General features: G+C 38.4%; 1 pseudogene across 1 annotated transcript in view; it reads left to right on the top strand.

Moving 5' to 3' along the window:
• The first annotated feature begins 572 nt into the window (after positions 1–572).
• Positions 573–26395, top strand: part of LOC147883464 (uncharacterized) — a 75596-nt pseudogene continuing 49773 nt past the window's right edge. The window contains exon 1 of the transcript XR_015543820.1: positions 573–887. The product of XR_015543820.1 is annotated as an uncharacterized LOC147883464 (transcript). The remainder of the gene's footprint in view (positions 888–26395) is intronic.

The following is a 26395-nucleotide window of genomic DNA, read 5'->3' as shown; positions in this document are numbered from 1 at the left end:
TCATTCTCCCACACGTGTGCATACCGATTACATCAGCACAATCCATGGGCATCCTTTGGAAGAGTGTGTGTGTTTAGAAGAATAATAGCCAAGCCATGGGTTGGCTTTATAATAGGCAATAATAATGCTTGGCGACCTCGGTTGTGAGAAGGTGCTAGATTCCTGAGTCCTACAGTGCGATCTGTAAGTGCGATCTGTATGCTTTCTTGTTTTAAAGAAGAAAATAGAAGCGTGAGTGCCTTTGCTTTTCCTTGTTGCTATCTCATTGTTCTCTGTTTACTTCATGGTATTATAGCCCTTATGTTGAGAGTTCACATCGGTAGAAGAAGGAGAGAGATAGTCCCCAATTCAAGACTATGTTGTTCGTGATGGCAGCAGTAGCGAACTCAAATAAGGAAAACCTCTCTGCGCCTACAGCCCGACTAGTGTAGGGGTGAATAACGTAGGGTCAATTCCCACAGCTACCACTATCATCAAGAGAAAGGGGGTCAAGGCTTTTGATGGGACGGGTTTTCAGATGTGGAAATGGCGTGTCGAGATGCATCTTAGGGAATGTGGACTCTACGAGGGAATGTGGACTCTGCAAAGTCGTAAGTGGAAAGCCTAAGGTGAGCATGCAAGAAAACCTCAAGGCAAACCAAGAGGAAGGTAGTGAGGAAGAACTCACTCTGGAAGGAAAGAACCAACGAGAAAAAGACAGTAGAGCTATGTCTACTATCTGCCGTGCACTCGACGATGGACCTACTCAACAAATACAACAATGCAAGACATCCTATGCTCATCAACATTTATGAGAGGCGCTCTCCAATTGGTCGTAGGCAGCTAAAGATGCAACTCATGAGCATGAAGATGAAGAACAATGACACAGCACTCAAACACATTGAAACGTGAGAGCGTTGATTGATGAATTAGCTGCAATAGGTGCCCCTTTGGACATACCGTGTCTCTGAAGACAGCTAGATTCTGGGGATTGTTTATGTAGATGATCTTCTTCTTGCTAGCCTATGTGATGATCTCATCCTTGAAATCAAACGAAGAATCGGACATGATCTTCTTCTGAAGTTGTTTATGTTGATGATCTTCTTCTTGCTAGCGTATGCGATGATCTTATCCTTGAAATCAAATGAAGTCTTCAAGCAACTTTCCGCATGAAAGATCTTGGAATTGCTACCTATTTCCACAAGGAACTTTGAGACGTTCTCTGTATAGGAAAAAAAGAGGATTCTCTATATCATTTACTAGTTTGAAATGAACATAACTAGTAAGAGTGCAAACTAGAGAAAATGAAACACTTCCTAGTTACCTTATCTAGGGAATCAATAAAAAAATTCCCTATGCAAGTCAATGCAGGGAATCATTAGAGAATTTCACCATATAGGAAAATTTTCCTAGATGGTGAAATTCATTAGCAATTCCCTACATAGTCTAACTAGGAAATGTTCCATTTTCCCTAGTTTGCACACTTCCTAGTTATAGTCTAGTAAATGATATAGAGAATCCTCTTTTTCTTTGTAAGACAAACTAGGAAATGCCCCATTTTTCATAGTTTGCAAACTTCCTGGTTATGAACTAGTAAACAATACTGAGAATCTTCTATTTCCCTATATAGGAAGAACGCAAAATAAGTGATTTTGTTTAAGTTATATCATTTAAGAAATGAAGCACTCATGGTTCACATTTTCATATGTAGCAATTTGAACTTTTAAAGTACCTAGAGCAATAAGCAATTGTTACTAAAATTACATTAACTCACATTATCTACACTAACATTCAACAAAACCATCAAAAAGATAATGGAGTTCTCTTTATTATTTCTACAAATAATAAGGTGGTAAAAAGTCCATTCGTTATTACAATATTCAAAAGAAAAAGCAAAAAACTTCTACTATAAGAAATATAAGACAACCAAAGAGAGCTAAAAGAGCTCTACATAACATCTTTGAAGACTTATTTGAATCAAGCTAAATGTCATATCAAAATCTCTATATCTTATTCTAAACTAAGCACATCAGATTTTTCCATGAATCTAACTTTTTGACTTTCAATAAGCCAATGCACAATGTCCCTTATCATAATGTTACTGGCTGGTTTCTTGATGTCTGTAGAGTACTGTTTGAAGCTACTCTCCATCTTTTTAAGCTTCACATATGTACTTTTTAAGGAAAAGTACATATCATGAATTGTGTGGACTCCCATGTATTTCAAAAGTATCGTCTCCATATTTTCCTTTGAAATGTCATCCACCTGAGGGCATAATAACAAAACACGTGACAATATATTAACAAATTCGAAGCAAATGATTTAAATAATGAAGCCTAATGTAAAAGGCTGTCACATACTCTTTTATACTCGCTTGAAATCGTAGTCACCTCCATGTCTGTACCTTGAATATCTTTTAAGTTCTAATTCAAATAAAAAATTGAGATTAAAATCAAGGTATAAAGACTTCAAATCATAGAAAATAAATTCTAAATATAAGAATACCTTGCATCTCTTTCCTTGGGATTTATCACTTCTTTGCACGGTCTTCTGTTCTAAGTGATCTCTCATTTTTTCACTCACCTATGAATGATAAACAACAAGTAGTGTTAATGCCATTGGAAAGAATTATGTAAAGAATACAAGCATACAAAGTACTTGCTTTACTTTTAAAGGGTATTGCATAAATGAAAACTTTTACCTTTCTCTTTCGTTCACTTTTTCTAGACATTTCATTCATAGAATCAATCACATTTGATATTGGATCCTAAAAATATGACAAAATTAAATTAAAACTTGTCTAAAAAGAAGAGGCTGATCACTATTGAATGCCAGAAAATAACTTCAATCATAAGCATATCTAAAAGATAAAGGCAATTCATACCTTATCTTCATTTGTAGTGATGTCATAATGAAGCATCTTAGAAAATGTCATCTCATTCATATCAGCATTCGCTTCACCATAAGAATCCTGACATAAAATATTCAAGATAGATGAATTGTGACTAACTGAATGGTTAATAATACTTTTTCAAAATAGAAGACAACTCATGATTGAAACTTACAACCTGATCAGAGTGATAATACTCAAACTTTTCAAATCTCTTCGCCATGAACTTATCTATCTACACAAAAGAACATATGATTTTATTAAAGAAAACATTTTATATTCTTTATAAAATTAAAAACATATCTTTTATTGGAAATGCTTCAACAACCTCAGATGTTGGACATCCTTGTCCATAAAATTCTCCTCCAATAGAAATTGAATTTCCAATAGACTGCCAATGAATTAAATAATCCAAGTAAGATGTCACATAAATTACTCGAAAAAGTATAATTTTTTAGTAAAAGTAGAGAACCATTCAAGGTATTAATATAAACATACCTTCTTTGAAATTGGATTACGTGGAGACTCATCAATACAAGGAGTAGTTGCTTGAGGCTCCATATATCCCTAAAAAGTTTCAAATAGACATACAATATTTTATTAAACTCTTATAGATCATTTTCAAATCCAAAGGAATGAGAACTTAGTTCAATTGGTATACGATATTCTTAATTTTTCTTGAAAAAACATATCCTTCAAATGCATAGACAACCTGAGATGTTGAATATCCTTGTTCACAAAATTCTCCTCCAATAAAAATAGAATCTCCAATATACTTCCAATGAATTAAATAATCCAAGTAAGATGTCACATAAATTACACGAAAAAGTATAATTTTTTACTAAAAGTAGAGAACCATTCAAGGTATTAATATATGCATACCTTCTCTAAAATTGGATTACGTGGAGACTCATCAATACAAGTAGTTGATTGAGGCTCCATATATCTCTAAAAAGTTTCAAATAGACATACAAAATTCTCCTTAAACTCTTATAGATCATTTTGAAATCCAAAGGAATGAGAACTTAGTTCAATTGGTATATGATATTCTTAATTTTTCTTGAAAAAACATATCTTTCAAATGTGTCAACAACCTGAGATGTTGAATATCCTTGTCCATGAAATTCCTCTCTAATAGAAATAGAATCTCCAATAGACTGATTATGCAAATAAATACAAATTTTTACTTCACGCTAGAGAACCATTAAATGTATTGAACATACCTTCTTTGAAATTGAATTATGTAGAGACTTGTCAATACAAGGACTAGTTGCTTCAAGCTCCAGATTTCTTTGAACTTTGCTCGTTTCGTCCTTTGAAACACAATAGAATACATTGACTGGATCATATCTATATTGCAAATATACAGTTTTATAAAATATCATATAATTGAAAGGCCAACTCACATTATTTACAAGGGTCCTCTTCTTCAAGTATTTCCTGCTAGACTGCTTTGAGGAGATCCACCACCTGTATATATCTTCCTCTCTCCAGCTATATTCAACTCCACTAAACTTTAGAGGCACTATCTCATGATGACGCTCATGGATGATGCCTTTAATATCTTGTTGTTCTTCCTTTTTATGCCGTAGATCTTTAACAGTCTCTATTCCCTCGAACCACCTTCGTACACGATGGTAGTTTTCTAACAATAGAGAATGCTGGTCTCTAAAGTACTTTTCTAGGAGCTCTTTCCCATACAGCTTGTTCTTATCCCTACAGATCATTTTGGGTGGTTTAAACACATCATCATATGTAGGTGTAAAACTTATCCCTGAGATTAGAGGAACAGAAACTTGAGATTTATCTTGCAAAGAGAGATGCTCCTTGTTCTCTTTCAAGGACACATCCTTTGATTCATCTCCCATAGGCATTTTCCCTATATAAAAAACATACATGCTAGAAATTCAGCCACCTTCTTTCTCTAAGTAGATAACATACGTGCCATAAAGTCAGCCACATGCATTCACCAAATGGATCTACACACATGCCATAAATTAAACCCCCTTCTCCCATAAATTTAGCACCCTCCCTTACATCCAAATGCATAAAGATACATGCCTCAGCCTCTTGCTCCCATAAATTCAACCCCTTCCCTTACATCCAAAGGCAAAAACATAGATGATATAAATTCAGCCACCTAGATTCTCCAAGTGCATAACATACATGCTTATAAATCAGCCCTTTCTTTCTGTAAATGCAATGAATACAACCCATAAATTCATAAAACAGTTCTCTTCACCCAAAAATTCAGCCTTCTCCCTTAAAGCCAAATGCGTAAATTCAACCTTCTCCCTTAAATCCAAATGCATAAATTCAACCCCCTCCCTTACATCCAAAAGCATAAACATACATGCTGTAAATTCAGCCTCCTTCTCCCATATATTCAGCCCCCTTCTCCCATATATTCAACCCCTTCCCTTACATCCAAAGGCAAAGACATACATGCTATAAATTTAGCCACCTTTTTTCTCCAAATGCATAACATACAGGCTTACAAAATCAGCCCGTTCTTTCTCTAAATGCAGTGAATACATGCCATGCATTCATCAACCACGTAGCACCTTCTCTATATGTTCAGCCCCTTCTTTCTCCAAATGCATAACATAAATCCAACAAAAAAATGACATACCTTTAATTGAACTAACCATGGAATCCAAGAGTCCAAGGAAACTTGCATCTTCACTCATCATTTTCTTTAGTAGCGCCACCATGTCCATGTTATTGCTAGCCATCTTGATCATGCACAACATAAGCATAAAAGAGTTTAGTTATTGTTAGTATGAAATAAAAACACACAAAATAGAAATAGATGTAAAAGGAAATCAATGCAACCAGGCTGGATTAAACGTGTTCTCAATCCTAAATCTTTTGTCTCATATGCAATGATGCCACCTCCATGCTGTAGAGGAATAAACTTATGCAATAAAGAACTAATTGGCCTTATACAATTCCAAGTGTATGGCAAATATGCATTTTGTAGGACACTCATGCCAGTGGTGCCATCGACATCTAATCTTTCATATCCTCTTTCAACAACAATGCGTTGCCTATAGTAGTGTGCTCCAAAGAATAGTTGCATGTCACCATTATGCTGAAAGGAAAAAAACGATGCTATGCATGCTTTCCAGTGTCCCACACTAGAGATAATGTTGCATCCTCTTCAGACTTTACGATAACCTTATCTTCAATCTTATAAACCTCACCCTTAAACATAATTTTCTTATATTATGTTACTCTCTCAATCCCAAATTGAAGATTTTGCTCTACATACCTTCTTTCCTCACTTGTTGCATATCTAACTTTTGGCTTCTTTCTTGCTATTACAATACCCTTTTGGTCAATGACTCTTTGGCAAGGCTAGTCTTTCGCATGCAATGTAGCTAAACTCCATAAATGTTTCGCTTTTTCAATGGATGATACATGTATCAATCCTAATGAATACCATTGAGGACAGTCATAACATCCATGTTTGTCCACTAAATATCCATCTGGGACTAAAAGAACTCCATGAAACTCTTTCAACATCCTTTGATGAGGAAACAACCTATCAGCATCTTCTTGAATATGTAGAAAGACCCATGTGAAAAATCTCCTTCGATGATAGTTTGCATATGAGATCTTATTGTCCTTATTGTTTGTTTTGATGCTAGCATATGTTGAGACCATACGCTCATATATGTAGCACCAAAACCCATCGTGGCTACCATGTCGCAAAATATCATCAAGAAATTCTCCGAAACCTGCAACATGCTCTAATGGAGCTGAGTTTCTTCCAATCCACTCTTCTGATCTTACTCTCCAAGAAGCAAGCAATACCCTTAGAGTGTTTATGTCTTCTTGAGACTAGCCATTACTTCTAGTATAGTTATAAAAGGCATGAGCAATATCTATGATCAAGAGACCCAAATCATAGAATTTCTTAGGAATACCTTGGACTTCACTTAGGACATAAGGAAGACACCATTGTATGAACGTTTGTGTTTCCTCTACCTTGTAACTCTCAAAATACTTGCTTGGAAACCTTGGCCATCGACCATATCGGATGGAATAAGGTGTGGCCAATGTCATTCTATGAGTTGCTTCATCGATTTCTTTCTTCACTCTATTATCAATATCTCTCATTAAAGAGCTCATGTACTTTGAAAACATATTCAATGCTAGTATGTGCATACAATCGTACACAAGATCAAGAGATAAGTCGAACCCATAAAGATCATATAATCTCCATAGACATGATCTACCTGAAAGACCAACCTCTTTAAGAATGTCTTCACGTTGCGTTTGAGTGCTTGCTCGCTCTGCAAGAAGCAAGTCTCTCAACATATCTTTTGTGGATCTCTTGGTTGGAGCATATCTGAATTGGAATCTATTTTGGTCATAAAGGTATCGACTCGATTCTTCACATTCTAAAGTAGCTATAGGTTTGTCTCTACAACAAAAAGCTTGGCCACCATCTTTAAAAGCTCCAATCTTACATTGAGCTGGATGGTCACCAGTCACCATCATAAGCATAGCACGTGCTTTGAAGGTTTGGGAAAAAGAGCTATCACGCCCAAAAATTAAAGGCAATGGATAATTGAAATCTATATCAATTCCATCTATGAACAAACTTTCTAATTCATCTATCAAAGGTTTCATAAAAACATGAAAGAGTTTGCTTGAGCTTCCTATAATTTTTTTGCGACTAAATGGAATGAACAAGACTGGTATTGCTCCAATCATGGACTTCTTTCCACAATTGAGAACCTTTATCTCGACGACGCCACAATTCTTCTGGGTTGTTCTTGATGTCTGGAACCCATCCCAGTGCAATAGAAGAGCAAAATTGTGTGGATCTCCCTGTATATGTAAACAAAGACACATTTAGAGTACAACATTACGTGGAATTCTCAAACATAAATTAATTAGAGACCACACATAGTATATATGTACAAAATTTACCTTACAGAGTCTTTGTGGACCTTGTATCAAAGCTCGACAAGACTTGCAAACAAATTTGTAAATTTTCTCACATTCTTTCCAACCCTCCAAAAGTGCTTCTGATTTAAGTGAAGATGGCCATGCTGTGTAAGCTTGTTTGCAATACCCCTTCTCACATACCAATGGCAACTCAAACTCCGATTCTGATCCCAAAACTCTTTAACACTTTTACATTTACAGCCATCCCAGAACTCATCAATTCTAATAGTTTCATTTGAAATGTTCGATACCAACCATTTGTCTTTATTTTGCCACATTTCCAATAATTCGTGGCATAAAGATCTACTTTTCATAAGTAGTTTCAATTGTTCACCGATCGAAATGTAGTCAAAACATAACATTTCCTTTCTAGGCACTGCACATTTCTCACACTTCTCACAACATTTTAAACAATCGTGCTTTAATTTTCTCTTTCCAGTGACATTTCTATTGCATTGGCATTCAATAGTGCTACCACTATAAGCATCCTCTTTGCTTGGTAGATAGAGTATTGGAGCATGTATGGAATCCTCTTTTCCTTGACATATTCTATATCTCTTTGATTCAACCATTCCAAGCCTTGTCAACATAGTAGTTAATTGCTCCCAACATGTGGGAACAGTTATTCCATTTAGACTTCCATCCCATGTTTCTAGAAGTTGGACCAATAGTTTACTCAAACTCGATCTTTTTGCGCCTTCATGTGTTGTAGACCTAGGACCACCCATATCTCCAAATAGAATTTTAAGCATACTATCTTGAAACTCCACTGAAGCTTGATGTCCATCCCAAAGAGCTTGCAACTCAATCAATCTTTGTATGATTTTATCAGCGAGAGATAAATGGCTATCCTATCCTAAAGCATCCATGTTATCCTCTTCATCATCCAACCTATCCTGTTCATGCATATCAGTAAATTCATCTTTCCCTTCCATCTGATGCATAGGCTCATTGTTCTCCTCTTCTTCAGGTCCACATGAGCTAAAGTGTGGAGCATGCAAACCAAGATTTTTTGTAATAGTTTCAAATCGCTCATCAACTTGCATATGCCTTGCATAAGTTGATGGAGCAACCAAGCGGCCACCATGGCAATAAGTTTCACATCTACACCATACCTACCTCCTTTGATTAGATGATTCAATGAGTTCTTCATTCACTACAGTATCATTGTCAATAGAGTTCTCCTCATTCACGTTCCTCAAAATTGATGCGTGTAAGTTTCCAATGGAGTCTTGTTGCAAATGCACACAATACATCTTCCGGCTCACATCTTGATAGCCAAGAGGCAAATGCCTACACCTATAATTGCATCTACATCTCGGTAGGCTATTATCTGTTACCGTCTAGAATAAGGCACATGAAATCATAAATAAAACACCCTAGAGAACAAACACTTACATAAGCTCAACAAAGTCCATCACAAGCATAGAGACATAGCATTTATAAACATGTATAAACACATTTAAAATAAACACACATAGTAGGGTCCTAAGTATGGGCAACTAGTGCCAGTCGTATAGATGGCCTCCCAATAGATATCATCAAAGCAACCTCACCCATGGTTAAACCATAGGTAAGCCGTTGTAGGCCATGCAAATGCATACCCTAGCAACGATTCCATGGATAAAGAAGGACTATACCTGTGAGATTTTGTCACTTCTAGTACTTAGCTCCCACACATAGGACCATAGATATGTGTCTAGCATAGCATAAGTGCATAGCATATCATAACATAAAAATGGAACTGCCATACCATAAGCAAATAAAAGAAATATTACCCACTGAAACATAGAAGCACAAACAATGGCATTCACATAGGCACAAACAATAACATAGACATATAGAAACACCAATGGAAACATAGGCATAGACTATAGAAACACCAATAGAAACATAGGCATAGACTATAGCATAAATAGCATAGAAGCATGTAGAAACATAGGCGAGCATAAACATAGGCATTCATCAATGGACATGAAGGCATCCATAAACATTTAAAGAGTAGATCCATAAAGCATAAAGCATAAAATTGCATATAGAATTAGGCATATAGGCATTCACATAGGCATAGACTAAACAAGCATAGACTAATAGGCATATAGACATAGAAGCATAGACTAAATAAGAATAGACTAATAGGCATAGAAGCATAGACTAATAGGCATTTGCGTAGGTATATAGACTAGAGAAGCATAGACATATAGAAACATAGACTAAAGAAGCATATGCATATATGGAAGCATATAGAAACATGCGCAAACATAAACATATTATTTATATAGAAGCATAAAGAAGTGTAGGCATACAGAAATGTATAGAAGCATATAGAAGGACATATAGAAACATATAGGCATATAGAGCCATTTAGGAATTTACATAGGCATATAGACATATAGAAACAGGCATTCATAAACAGTCTAGACATAAACTTAAAGAATAGGCATATTGCATATAGAAGCATAGACTAAAGGCATAGGCATACATTAACTTAAAGAATAGACTAAAGATGCATATAGAAGCATAGACATAAGCATACTCAAACTTAAAGAATAGGCATATGTTACCTCATAGAAGCATATAGATATGGAAGCATAAAGATATAGGCATACGTACGGATATGCATGTACATAGACATAGGCATAGGCATAGGCATACATAGGGATATGCATACATAGACATATAGAAACATAGGCATTCACATAGGCATACAGAAGGACATACATTCATTAAGTAGAAGCATAAAGATTTTAAACATGAGCTTTATATTATACATTTAAAAACTAAAGCATTCTAACAAACGTAAGAATAAACACGAGCTTTATATTTATATATATTTTAAAACTAAATTTTTGAATTTACATTTATACAAATATAGGAAGAGAGAGAGAGAGAGAGAGAGAGAGAGAGAGAGAGAGAGAGAGAGAGCATAATGCATATAGAATTGTTGAAATAACGTGCATAATGCATATAGAGTTATAGAAACACCTCAATTTGGAAATTAAATTGCTACCACGTGTCTCAATCCTATTGGCCCTCGAGCATACGTTCCCAATCTTGCAATAGAAAGTTTTAGAATAGCGCAACGAGCTGGGAGCTCCAACGTCTGGTACCGCACGTATTGCCTCGAGCAGTTGCCTGGGAAATTAAGGGCACAATTAGCCTAACGGAAAGGGAGGTATGGTATATTGCATTAGATTTAGCTGTAGCAGAGAGGACATCGTAGCTGTAGTTGTAGCCTGTAGTTGCGCTGCTACATGTCGTATGGGATGCAAGAGTATGGCAGGCTCGATAGTAGTACAGTAGCAGTCGAATATTGAAAGGGGTCAGACGATCGATCACTTACTAGCAGAATAAGTATATTGCGCTAGCTATATACGATATACATCGTACATCGTCGTCGTCGGGCCGGCACTGGATGCAGTACTGCAGGTAGCAGCAAAACCTCTGATCTGCTGTAGGACCCAGGTCGCGCGTCACTTGCAAGCTAGTGCAGATCACCTTCGTATATGATCAATCTTGAACTGCGGGACAATGCGCAGGACAACGACGTCAACAGAAGCTTCGAGTACACGCACGACCCGAGTGCCAGTACCTTCGAGTACACGCATGACCCGAGCTACGAGGCACTGTCTAGCTGTGCACGAGTTTGAATTGGCGCAGAATCTCATGAAATGTATCAATATCCTATCACGAATGGCTACAGGGCACTGCAAAACTCGAGTTCCAGGCTATGGGACAAGCTAAAGTAACGTGAGCAAGCTAATGCATGAGAGCAGAGACTAGAGTCGAGAAGCTGGAGGCAAGTCAAGAGTTCCGTTAAGTAGAGCCGTTCGAGGCTAGGGTAGCAGAGGAAAAATTTTGGGGGGATTTCTCTCCCTAAAATGCATTTTGGCGCCTTCCCCCCTTTGCCCTTTACCCCTTGAACCCTTCCCCTTCCATACTAACTAACTAACATAGTAAAACCAATGTCCCTATAACTTAAACACTTAATTAACCTTAATATTAGCCTTAATATTAACCTTAAAACTTAATTACCTTAATATTAACTTTCAATACTTAATTAACCTTAATATTAACCTTAATATTAACTTTCAATACTTAATTAACCTTAATATTAATACATATCCATATTCGTGAATGTTCCATATACATGAACGTAGGATGCACATACAAATTTGAGACATTCCATCTTCATGGCCACACATCCTGTGTCCTTCACATAGGCATGATGCACATGTGAATTTGGGACATTTCACCTTCACTACCACACATCTAGTGTTCGATGCACATGGGACTTTGAAGGACATGGAAACCACATAACTTGAGACCTCTACAAATTTTGTTACCAATTGGTTGTATGTGTTTTGCTCAAAGGAGAGCCATTGGTTGTATGTGTGTTGCTCATAGGAAGTCATAGGTTGGACAACATTTGTTTAATCAACTTCATATATCTATTGGTAAAAAATATTTATCTTATGTTAGAGCTCATTTATTTATGTCTTGGAGGTGTCGCTGCAGATGAGAGTAGAGGAAGCTTTAGGGGTTGTTTTTTTTTTAAAATACATTCCACGCATCCCCTCCCTTTCCTTATTTAATTCATTTCCCAGCCTTGATCCCTCCTCCCCTCCCTTGCCAATATCATCCCTTGAGCCTAGTTCTCAATTAATAAGCCCTAGATTAGCTCACCTTAAAGGTGTGATGCCCCAAATTGTGATGTGGGTATGGCCTTGCTTATGTTTCTTTATGACTCTAAATATTTTAGCCAAGCCAATTTTTTCCTCCATAGGCACTTATGTCTTTTGAAATTAGAGGTATGAAGTGGCATTTTTCCCTTTAAAGACATTTCTGTCCTTCGAAATCTGAGGTATGAAATGGTTTTCAAAGCTATCAATACTTTGCCATGCATCATCATCCACAAAATTGCGCTTACAATTACTAAAACAATGAGGTGGCTAACTAAGAACTACTTCTAGTTCATAAGAAACATAAAGATGCAAAAGAGTATAATCTAAGCTTTATAGATGAGAGATGCAAAAGATATACATCCTTCGGTGTGCTCTTGAGTTACAAGAAAAAGCATTTACATAAAGCACAGATAGGCATACATAGACATAGGCATATATAGATAAAAAAGAGATGATGGAGTGGGTTGTTGGTTGTGTGCATAAGCTATATATATATGTCCCAAATTTAGAGTTACAACGAAGAGCAAATGTAGAATCATATATAGAAACAACCATATATGTATATATGAGATACACAAAAGATATATATGATACATATATAGAATCATATAGTTCTCTTGAACCTATTAAACAATTTGAGTCTTCTTTATTAATTATTCATCAATGATTCATGACATGGTTTATGATAGTGGTTTGTGTGCAAACCAAAGAGTTGGATCATTTGCTGGATTCATGTTAGAGGTTTGTGTGCAATGCAAAGGGGGCATCATTTGATAAGTACTTGTTAGTGTTTTGTGTGCAAACCCACAAAAATGTGGGATCATTTGATATGGCGATCCCCCTCAATCTTTTGACACTCGTGTAGCCTGCAATCAATCTCCCTAGCTCTAATAATAACTACTTTGCAGATGGCGTGGTCCCATTTCATACACAGTTTAGAAAAGGCAGCTACGTGCTCAACCCATAACTCCCTAATCTCTCTGCATAATTTTTTGGATTCTAAAAGATGCTTCTTAAAGGTGGAGGGGATATCCAAGGATCTCCCTGCCACCACCCCTCTTCCAAAGCATAAAATCAAACTAGTCTTAGGAGCCCTATACTCTTCACCCTTTCTGCGGTTTGGCCATGAGAAGTCCTTCAAATTCATAGGATCTAGCTCTGCACAATACACTAAGCCTTTACTCATCACCAAATGCTACCATGCATCCTTTTCTAGACTTGAGATTGATGGAGCTAGGTGAGACCAATCTAGCTCATTGGTGGTCAAGTTCCAATCCTGCCCGACTATTCAGTGATCATACACCATTCATTTTTCCAAGATTCCCAACAATTGATCCTATCTTGTGGAGAATGGGGTCCATATATTGAAGCAACCCTAAACACAAAGCCATTCCTACATGCAGCAACTATAACAATTGGAGAACAATTGAGCATTTGTCATCTTTGTAGATTCCTTAGGGCTGAGGCTACTCTGTAACAAGCCTGTTGTGCCACCCTTACCTCGATGTAGACAATTAGCAAAGACTTCATCCGAGCTGTACTTCAATTCTTGAAGTAGGAGAACTCAAGGTCTCCACTTCTTCACTACAGTGAGACAACCTTTTTGTTTTCCTTTATCACACCATCCTCTAATATTCTAAGACATTACAACAATACCCAAACCCTTGCTCCTCTCAGCACCCAGATTACTAAGCAAAGACTTTGTAGGCATCTCTTAAGAAATTAAATCTTTTCTCTTTCCTTGACCCAGCAGACCTGGCAACTTCTTTTATTCTCTTCGTGAAGTTTTTAGCTGATGGGCTGGCAAGGAGGGCCTTGCCTTCTATACTAATTATTTCATGATGATCTTCCTATGGGCCTGGTTGAGATTTTTCTTTTGAGGAGGCATTTTTTATGATTGGCATTGGGAATATCTTAACCACCATGCAGGACGATCTATGGAGTGTCTGGAAGTTGAGAGACCACAACTACTGAATCCAACACCAATAGCTCCTTATCATGAACTATGAGGTCTTCATGCAATGGGTCAACACTTTGCATGGGCTTCTCACTAGAGTAGACCACCTTGGACTTACCTTTTTTACCCACCACCCTCCATTTTTCACCTGAATGTGTGTTGGCCCCCATTGATCCATGATCGCATTTGCTCATGGTCGGATACGATGACAAGACCACTTGATTAGAAGCAAACTGAATGTGTGTTGGCCCCCCATTGATCCATGATCGCATTTTCTCATGGTTGGATACGATGACGGGATTGCATTTGCTCGTGGTTAGATACGATGATGGGATCACTTGATTAGAAGCAAATTGGATTGGTGAAGAAGGTCACACTCCAAGGGATAACAAATCCGATGGTGAAGAAGGTCACACTCCAAGGGATAACAAGCACTAAAGCACTGGGAAACATGAAGGACCTACTCAAATCATCGTAGCAAAGAGCTTTCAAAATAAAGCGCACAAAAAAAAATCATTTATCGATGAATTTTGCCATATAGGCCAAGGCTGGAATATCGCATTCAAAAACTAGCTAGGACTTGTTTGAGCTCCTCCAAAGTTGGTACCCTACCTGTAAAGAAGAAGTAGGAACTTCCTCTTGCCAACCGCTTGAGCTCTCGGCCTCATATCTTCAACCTGGAGCTCAAAGTTTGCAACATGCTTCTAACCCACTTCGTATCACCCTTTGGTGGCAACTTCCCTCGCATGTTGAGAAATCTCATCTTGCAAGAACTATTTGGCTTCTTCGAACTCCAATGGAGTGAAGCCGGTTGGAGATTTTTTAGTGCTTCCATGTAAGACATTGATTCTCCATCCTCTTTGTGTTGCTCACCCAAAGCCTCACTTGTAGTGACCACCTCTTTCGAGGCACTACTCTCATCACTTCTCTCCACATATTTTGAGGTACTTCCATCCTCACCATGCACCACACTCATTGTTTTCAGACACTTAATGGCTTCTAAGTCGCTTCTCCATCTTTTTAGGGAGCCTCTTCTCCCTAGCACCGCATAGGAATGGGTGGCAGGCATGCACTACTCAGTTCATCAGCGTGCTTGGATGGACCTAAGAAAATTATGTTATTGCTAGATGGCTTCCTTTTGGATTGACAATATTGCAAGCAACATAGAGTTTTATTTTGGATTTATTTTCAAATGTACATGGATGAAGGGTATCAAAAAGTTCATACCTTAGACAATTGAGACTTTCATTTGAATATCATTTGCACATTGTGCGTTTACTTTTAATTGACAGTTTTACTTGAAACATCAATTTGAAATTACATATCATATTTTTATTATTTACACATTTGACAATTCACATTGACATTATTTGATAAATAGATATATTATTATATGTTGCACTTATAAATTTTTGGATATATAGAAGAAATATGAGAGTTTTAAAAATTTTTAAAATTATTATTAGCCTACAGTGTATCATATTAAAATTAAATTATGCAAGATTCTTATATATATCCTCATTTTTAATATAAAAATTCACATGGATAATACAATGTTCTTGGTTGCATAAACAACTCATTTCTATGTAGGTAATTGAAATCACCACATAGAAAAGATATATTTTTGCTAAATAACTATATAGAAACTTAGAATCCACTTATTCTCCATATAAAAAGTCACATTTCTTAGAAAAGACCCCACTTCTTATATTGGAAACATAAAATCCACTTCATTCACCATATAGAAAGTCACATTTCCTACATAGCATTGCATGGTCTATATAGGAAATAGGAAATACAAAAGACCTCATTTCCTATATAGATAACATAGAATCCACTTGGTTCTCGACATTAAAGTCAAATTTCCTAGATAGCACTACTTTGTCTATTTAGGAAAAAGAATTTCCTACATAAAGGGGAGAAAATCGCTCTTCCTATCTAGGAAATATGCTTGAATTTTCTAGTTACCTAGCAATTTCCTATATAGAGATAGGTCCAAAGTCCCTTGTGTTCCTTCGCATGCAATTTCATTGGCCTGCGGATTTCCAGTCTGCTGTCCGCATCTCCCAATCCCGCTACCTCTCTCGCTTTCTTCATAGTGGGGCTTCTATGATTGTAATCCTGTTTTATCTCCTATGACCTTTCCATTTCGTGACATCCTTGGAGGTCTCACGTACATCACCGTTACCAGTCGTCCTGACATTGCCTTCACAGTATCCTATCTCAGCCGAAATTGTTCTGCTCCCCATCCTCTCCACGTTGCGGCCCTCAAACGTCTCCTTCGTTACCTTCGAGGTACTCTCACTTCCCATATCCTTTATTCGAGTGGGAGCCCTTCTCTTGTCCGATATTCTGATGCTGATTGGGCCGGTGACTCCTCCACCCGCAAATCTACTTTTGGATATATTTTTCTGCTCGCTGGAGGTCCTATCAATTGGTCTTAGAAATGCCAAGAATATGTTGCCTTATCAAGCACCGAAGCTGAGTATATCGCCTTGACTAACGCCGCTCGTGAAGCTATTTGGCTTCGTAGATTTCTTGCTGCTATTCAGGATTGCCTCGTGAGCCTCTCTATCTTTTCTCTGATAATCAAGGAGCCATATGCCTCTCCGGAGACGGATCTTTTCATAAACGCACTAAACACATTCAGGTCCGATATCACAACATCTGTCAGGTTTTACAAGATGGGCATCTTCTTCTTCGCTCTACTGCTCCACTGATGATATGTTAGCCGACATCTTCACTAAACCCCTTCCAAAAGATCGACATCATCTTCTCTGTCATCATATGAGTTGTCTGCTGGGTGGGAGCATTATCCCTCATGAATAGTTTTTCATCAAACTAGCCCATGGATTATCTGCTGGGTGGAGTGTTGTCACAGATTACATCAGCATAATCCATGGGCATCCTCTAGGAAGAGTGCGTGTGTTTAGAAGAATAATAACCAAGCCATCGGCTGGCTTTGTAATAGGCAAGAATAATGCTTGGCGCCCTCGGTTGTGAGAAGGTGCCAGATTCTTGAGTCCTACAATGCGATCAGGATATAAGGACTCGTATGCTTTCTTGTTTTAAAGAAATGGAAGCGTGAGTGTCTTTGCTTTTCCTTGCTATCTCGTTGTTCTTTTTTTACTTCAGATCCATTGCCACGGAGACCCGTTCAATACGGACGAAGGTAGAAGATTTTGTCATAGAAATGGACAAACAGAGAAGGAAATAGGCCAAGTAAATAGAAATCATGCAGAAGGTAAGGGAGCTATTTGCCAAGCTCAGAGCGTCCTGTAATAGCCAGTGGTGTTTTCGGTTTAAGTCGCAGGAGTTTCAAGAAACTAACCAAGCTCACACAAACAAAGCAGCACGTAAGGAAAAGCACCCGAGTGGCTTGATTACGATTTGTGGAAGCTGTCCCAATCTCCCAAACCTCAGACTTACAGAAATTGGTTATATCGACAGAGTAGGCCGTTGTGATCAATATAGGCTACGTGATTCCCTGTCGATCGGGTCATTTGCAGACTAGACAACAAGGATATCACCAGCGCTTCGGGGGACAAAAATCTCTTCTCTCTCTTAAGGAGAGCACAAGGAACTCTAAACCTATTACTATATAGGAAAGCACACTATAACTAGTAAAGTTTGCATGATTTGCTACTTAGAAATAGCAAAATTTGGCTCTCTAACTAGCTAATTCATTTTCCTACGTACCATAAGGCTTCTATATAGAAACTTGTTTGTCTAACTAGCAAAATCCATGGTTTTTCTACATAGTAATTGTTGCGAATCTAGGAAATTCTAAGTTTTCCTATATAACAATCCCCTTCCAAGTTTTTAGATCTAGGAAATTCTTCTTTTTGCTATATAGTGGTCAAGTTTCAAACTTTTGCACCTAGAAAATTATGTTTTTCGCTATATAGTAATTTTTCTTTTGGAAGAGGGTTTAAGAAAATTTCTTTTTGCTATATAGTAGTCCTTTTGCAATCTTTTGCATCTAGGAGATTATTTTTTTTCTATATAGTAATTTTATGACTTTAGCAAATACATCCTTTTGCTATGTAGTCCAAAATTTTTAATCTTGGAAATCGCATGTATATTAGCCAATGTTCCACTCATATCTACTAAATTCATGTTTTTGCTTTATATCAATCTTGTAATATATTGTGAATCACATTATCTATATGGTCTTTGTTCTCAATCTAAAAATTTTGGATTCAATGTAAGAAATTTCAAAAAGCGTTCAAGAGCTCTCTATCTAGGAATTTTGGGTTTATTCTTGGAGGTTTTTAACATGCTATTGGCATCATGGAAATTACCTCAATGCTAATGGAACATCCTATAATATTTTAAAATGGTTGCTTCATTTGTCAAAACTATCATTTTTGTAAAGCAATGTGTTTAATAGGGTGGTTGCAAGCCAAGGGTGTCCACTTTTGGTTCAGTGCCTGAACTTTGGGGGGGGGGGGGGGGGGGAACAGGCCTTTTTGCACACAAATTTGGAAATCTAACCTACTTCTCTAGGGATTTAGTCAATACATCACACATGGCTTTTTGCACACAATGGTATGGTCTGATCGAAAATTGGAGATTCACAATGATAATTTTATTGTGGTGCAGTGCAGGTTCATAGGGGCCGTCACACTTTGTCACAAACAAACACCATCATATTAATTTCTTAATATCTCACTCATTATGCATCAGATGATAGTGAAACTTAATATGTATTCTCCTCACATAGTGTGAAACTTAAATTGATTTATTGGTAATTATTTGAATGCATTATATAATTATTATTAATTATTTATAAAATTTAAAGACCTAAAAAAGGCACATTTTGGTGCACACTGTATTTTTTGAGTATTGTCAAAAAATTGGTCAAATCCAATTTGGTAGAGGGTTAGTACACACATAAGGATACGTGGCGCAAGCATCAAATCCCAAATCCAACGGTTAGATTTTGTGAGCTGTCAGATTTACTTTTACTTTTACTTGTTAGAGGAGTAGTAAAGAAAATAAGAATTAATCTTGGTAATTTGTCCACATAAGTAAACATGCCAAAAATCACATATTTTGTAGTCCTCCACGTGATGAATAAGAGGACAAAATTTTGGTCAAATTTGAGTGAGGAAAGCATCAATTATGGCCTCCCTAGGTGAAATCCCCATGTTTTGGAAATAAAGTGGCACCCTAGCCAAATACCAAGGCTAGATAGGCTTGGTATTAGGCTTGGAAGGGTAGGTTTGTGGCATCACCAAGCCTAGTGGTGGTAGCCATTAGGGCGTGGGCATCTTGCTCATGTGGATTGAACAACTCATTAATTTTGCCTCATCACCATGCCATGTGAGCCATCTTGACCATGTTTGACTTGCCACCTCACCCTGTGCCACCTCCCACTCACCCCCACTCATGGTGCCACATCAACCACGTCTGCCACCTCATGAAGCCACATCAGAGACACCCTAGGTGCCACATCATCACTCAAGTGCCACCTCATACCACCACCTCATCATTGCCAACTCATCACCACCACCTCATGCTGCCACATCACCTTGCCACCTCACTTATCACTGCCACCTCATGCTGTCACATGAGGCTAGAGCATGAGACATCATCATCCCCATTGATGCCACATCATTAGCATGCTTGGTGTCACATTAGCCACGAGTTGCCACCATAATTAAAACGAAATAATAGCATTAGGATACGATATATGGTATATTGTTATGGCAAAACAAAAGTGAAATTATACATAAGAATATGTAACCACATTAGGTGATGCAAACATTATTGAACCAAATCATATTAACATTGGATTCCATAGTATATAATTTGATGTAAATTCAAGGGAACTACAAAAATTAGTCTAAAACAGAATGCCTTCAAATAAGAGGAGCCACTCATTCTATTCAAATCTCTACATCCACTCAATTTAATCAAATTGAATCCAATCAAAGCAAGGACATTGATATGTGACCTTATCCGATGGTTACCAAAATTGACAAGGGTCTTAAGGCAAGTGGGTTCCATGATCTTACCAAGTATGAAGTGCATCCGACATCGTATGTCCGGTCGAGAAGGTCAAATGCCCCAAATTCCGTGTGCATGGTATGCACGTGAAGGAGAAATACGAATTGGCCTACGACATTGATATGTGAACTTGTCCGATTGGTACCAAACTTGACAAGGGTCTTAAGGCAAGTGGTGTCCATGATCTTGACAAGTATGAAGTTCATCCAAAATCGTATGTCTGGTCGGGAAGGTCAAATGCCCAAATTTCCATGTGCATGGTACGTACGTGAAGGAAAAATACGGATCGGCCTAAGACATTGGTATGTGAACTTATTTGATGGGTACCAAAAATGACAGGGGTCTTAAGGCAAGTGGTTTCCACGATCTTTCCAAGTATGAAGTTCATCCGGCACCGTATGTCTAGTCGGGAAGGTCAAATGCCCCAAATTCCATGTTCATAGTATACATCGTATGTCCGATTGGGAAGGTCAAATGCCCCAAATTCCATGTGCATGGTACATACCTGAAGGAAAAATATGGATCGGCCTAGGGTATTGATATGTGAACTTGTCTGATTTGTACCAAACTTGACAAGGGTCTTAAGTTAAGTGGTTTCCATGATCTTGACAAGTATGAAGTGCATCCAATGCCGTATGTCCGGTTGAGAAGGTCAAATGCCCAAATTTCCATGTGCATCGTATGTACGTGAAGGAAAAATGTGGATCGGCCAAGGACATTGGTATGTGAACTTGTCGAATGGGTACCAAACATGACTGGGGTCTTAAGGCAAGTGGTTTCCATGATCCTTCCAAGTATGAAGTGCATCTGACACTGTATGTCTGGTGGAGAAGGTCAAATGTCCAAATTCCATTTGCATGGTACGTATGTGAAGGAAAATTACGGATGGGCCAAGGACATTGGTATGTGAACTTTTCCAATGGGTACCAAAATTGACAGGGGTCTTAAGGCAAGTGGTTTTGATGATCTTGCAAAGTATGAAGTTCATCTGATAGTGTATGTCCGATCGGTAAGGTCAAATGCCCAAATTTCTATGTGCATGGTACGTACGTGTAGGAAAAATATGGATCAGCCAAGGATATTGGTATGTGAACTTGTCCGATGGGTACCAAAAATGATAGGGGTCTTAAGGCAATCGGTTTCCTTGATATTTTCAAGTATAAAGTTCATCCAAAATCGTATGTCTAGTCAGTAAGGTCAAATGTCCCAAATTTCATGCACATAGTACATACGTGGAGGAAAAATATGGATTGGCCTATGACATTGATATGTGAACTTGTCCGATGGGTACAAAACTTGCCTCCATGTGCATGGTATGCACATGAAGGAAAAATATACGTAAGTCAAGGACATTCATATGTGACTTTATCCGATTTGTACCAAACTTGACAAGGGTCTTAAGGCAAGTGTTTTCGATGATCTTGACAAGTATGAAGTTCATCAGACATTGTATGTCTGGTCGGGAAGGTCACATCCGATTTGTACCAAACTTGACAAGGGTCTTAAGGCAAGTGTTTTCGATGATCTTGACAAGTATGAAGTTCATCAGACATTGTATGTCTGGTCGGGAAGCTCATATAACTAATTGCATTGACATGTAGCATGTTGTGCAATTAGTTATATGTTTTGATACCATTCCTAGTACTATTGGCCACATGAAGATGCAAGGGGTAAATCCATCATCATTTTGGATGTAAGAGAGATTTGGAAGCCACCCATGCCATAGCTAGCATGTTATTTGTCCATTTGGGCCATAGTAGGAACCATTTTGCATGTAAGCATGAATATTTTAGCTAGCTACCACCGAAGGTTTTAAGAAAAGTGTTGGAGCAAATAAAGGAGTATCCATTTTTAAAGGAAAAACATAGTTTGAGTATAACAAAACAATTCTAGACTATACCTTACAAAGATAGAAGATCTCAAACATTTACACCTTTATGAGAGCGAGAGGAGGGGCGGGGGTCAAGAGGGGTGGAGATAAGGTTGATGGATAATCCATGCAAGCAACTAGAAAGGATGCAAATGGTCTTGGGTTGTCGGTTAGTCATGAAAGGAAATGGTTATCTCGAAGGTAAAACTCGAAGTAACAAAATTGGGTGGCGGCAAAACTCCCGCCCAACGGCTCTCTCATCACGTCCTCTAGCTGCTATCTTTGGTCTTTGCTCTCCCCTGCAACTTCCTACTCTTCACTCGATCCTCCCTACGTATACCTTCCCCTTGCTCCCTGATCTGGTGCACTCTCCTGCAACCCTCATGTCCTTCGATTCCTGTAAGCTCTAGCCTCAAACTAACTAGAGACGTGGAGAAGATACGAGTTCAGCCATTGTTGTTGCTTCTGCCATGGCTCGTACCAAGCAGACCACTCGTAAATCTACAGGAGGAAAGGCTCCCCGTAAGCAGCTCACCACCAAGGTATCCTCCTTCCTTCCCCTCTTTGAAAATCCTTGCAAACCGCCCCTCCACGCTTCCTTTCCTGCAAAAATCTGAAGCATCACGGAGGTTTCCTTTGTAGTTCGATCTTCACCACTTGTTGCGAAGCTTTTCAAGCTCGTAGGCAGGGAATTGCTCCTTCGATTCCAGAGGCTCCCTACTGAAGCACAGCCTGTCACCACATGTCCACCCAAGCCTCAAGACTCCTTCTCCTCTCCAAGGTCCCATTATCCCAAAGCTCCCCGCTCTCCCATAGTAGAGACACCCTTAGCCAACCAAGATCCCTCCACATTCTCTCCCCCATGAGCTCGCGGAGATCACCCTCGCTATCTCCTCGCTGCCTCAGAGCACACCTCCTCTTGTGTGTGAGCCCACGATCGCTTAGTAGCGACCTCTCAACCCAAGAGGCTCTCCAAAGCAATGGTCCCCTTGACGGACCTCTCCCCTCCAGTAGCAATGCGTGCTCCACCTGCTCTCCAAGCTTCTTCTCCCATGAACATTCCCCTCCGTCGCGTACTTCCTAGCCAAAGGCCTCTGCGCCTTCGTATATTCTTGACCTCCCTTTCTCTATGCAATCCTGGCCACCTCCAGCCATGTTCAAGCTCTCGCCCCCCTCCTTCTCTCCGTGCACCGGCCCCCTGGTCCTATTGCCCTCGCCATCCTTCCACCATGCACCCTCCTCTTTCTGCCCCCCCTGCTCCAGAATAAACGACCCTCCCGTGCTGCAGTAGCATCACCACGTATATGTAGGAGACGCAGCAGAATAGAAAGAAAGTCACTGACGTAAGACGTAGAATATCCTCATTCTATTGATTAGTGGTATATCCTCATTCTTTTGTGCTTGTATTGCAGGGTATATCCTCATTCTATTGATTAGTGGTTGCGCTACGAGGACCACTCTATCTCGTTTGATCTACTAATCCTCCAGGTTGGACAAATGCTTTATCTCCTTACTTGCGTTGCAATGTAGATTTAATTTATTTCTTGATTATCTTGTAAAGATTTAATTTGTTTCTTGATTATCTCTAAAATAAATATGTATAGATCTTGTATTTTTTTGTTACCTTCTTGAAGAAAGAAACAAATTAGGGAGTATGAGTTGGTTCTTATATTATGCTATGATGTACTATTCTTAAGTTCTTCGCATTATGCTATGATTATGTTATAATTGTGTTCTTATATTACGCTTATATACTTGTGTTATATTATGCCATGCTATGTTACTTATCTATAAGTTTTTGCTATGTAGGTCAAATGCAAGTGGGGTTTAGGATTTGCTTTATGCTTGTATTATGTCTTACATATTGTATCATGTCTAAACACATTATCTATGTGTTAGCTGTGTTTCTTCCTCTAATGGTGTTTCATCCGTATGTTAGCCCTATGTATGTTAGCTAAGTTATATATCTTGGTCTCTACTCTATCTAAGTTAGCTCCATCATACACCTTGTGCCACATAAGCAAGAGTTGTCGGTTGTTAATAGGTTATAGATGCTTGCATGGCTCATGCACTTCTACTCTATGCTTCAATGCTTACATATCCATGCTCTATTCTTCAATGTCATGCACTTTATATGTCATGGTGTTTCATCCTCTAATGGTGTTACATCCTTTGATTGAGTTTCAGATGGCAAGTTCCTCAAGCAATTTGAGAAGGTGTACTTGCAACTATAGGTGTGCCCATACCCCTCAAGGGTGGCAGCTTATTAGTAGAAGCACCTACTATGAGCATTGCAACCATGACTTATCTGGAAATGTGCATCCGATTCAGCAAAGAGAAGTTCAAATTGAGAGTGAAGAGCGGATGCCATCTCATGTAGAACAAGCAAGGGAGATGAATACGTCTTCTAGGGTGATGGAACGAAGAAGGGTTTTTTGTAGGTGTCTCGCATATTGTCAGGGTGGACGACATGTGGCTTCGTCAACTTATGTTTTACACCAACAATTGAGGCATAGATACGAAGGCTTGGGTACGCACTTGGGGTTCCTCGAACAAGGTGATACAAATGAAAATGTATCACAAGATCTTCATGATGAGACTAATGAAAATGAATTGCATGACCTCAATGATGAGCCGATTGACCCCCCTATAGTCTTTGCTAGTGTTGATGAATTGCAAGGACCCTCGCTATGCAATCAAATACTAGAGAAGATAATTGAGTTCCACGCTTTATGGGATGAGCATCAAATACCAATCAAGGCCCAAGATAAAATGCTTGAGCTCTTGTTTGGAGACATGGGTGGAAGAAGAGTAGGTAGAAGTGGAAAATGCAAGAAACCAAGCTTGAGTAAACTCTTGGTACAACTACCAAAATCATGGGATGGCACCCTTGATGGAATAAGAGTTCCTGCTTGTTGGGAGCAACTAAACTCTATGTTCAATGGACTTGGTATGATTCAATCTCAACGCTACAGACTATGTATCGGTCCAGATGATAATCGACATGATATTGAGCTTCTTCAACCTAGTGAAGAGGATGTGTATGCTGGAAATGCAATACTATGTACTTGTCACGAGAATGCAAGGAAGAGAATCTTTAAACGTGATTGTTCTACATGTTGTGAGAAGTGTAAAAAATGTAATAAGCCAAGGAAGGATTTGCTAGCATTTGACTACTTGCCTATCGGTAAGCAACTAGAGCTCCTAGTCAAGAGTAAAACAAATTGTCATGATTTACTAAATATGTGGCGTAGAAAGGAAAGGTGGTTGGGAGAGGAAATAAATGCACAACCAGATAGTATATGTGAATTTTGGGACGGATCAAAATGTCGTGAGGTGCAAGACTTTTGGAATCCGAATGCTGAATATGAGCTGCCAATGGTTTGTGGAAACCCCAAATGCAACAAAGTGTATACCACATATCCAACATCATGTTTCTCAGAGGTTTTAAAAAGAGGATGGAATGAAGGGACACAAGAGTACGAGCTTGTATGTAAGCAGTGCCACTTTTCCAACAAGTGCAAAAAGAAATCATGCAAGGTATACATTTCTTTATAAAACGAATATAACTTCTTCTCTTTGGTTTATAACTGTGCTCTCTTTGTCATATGTATTAAAAGATATTATATTAACAAGTATTTTAATCACAGGGTGATCCTCGAAACTTTGCACTTCTTCTCCATTGGGATGGTTTTCAAGCTTCTCGAACCACCCAAAAGGATTGTGGTGCTGTTGAAATTATGGTTTTAAATGGTGGAAAGAGCTCCATAATTGGAGTTCTACCAGTATTGTTTATACCATTTAGTTGCAAGAAAATAATTCGAAACTCAAGTGATACCTTTAGCACATTCTTGCGGCCTCTTATTGATGAACTAGAACAACTTTTCATCAAGGGGATTGATGTGTTTTACAACTATCCCGTGGAACAAATATTTGATGTTTCCTTTGGTAAGACTAAACTATGCAATCTTCGTGCAATGTTGATGATGGTCACTGGAGATCATCCAGCCCAGTGCAAGATAGGTTTATTCAAAGAT

Source organism: Dipteris shenzhenensis, chromosome 28 (genome assembly GCF_047967505.1).
Source record: "Dipteris shenzhenensis isolate YYH24624 ecotype China chromosome 28, Dip_SZ_1.0, whole genome shotgun sequence".
In the NCBI taxonomy this organism is placed as follows: domain Eukaryota; kingdom Viridiplantae; phylum Streptophyta; class Polypodiopsida; order Gleicheniales; family Dipteridaceae; genus Dipteris; species Dipteris shenzhenensis.
Note: the sequence above shows the minus strand (reverse complement) of the source record. Positions and strands in the feature narration are given on the sequence as shown.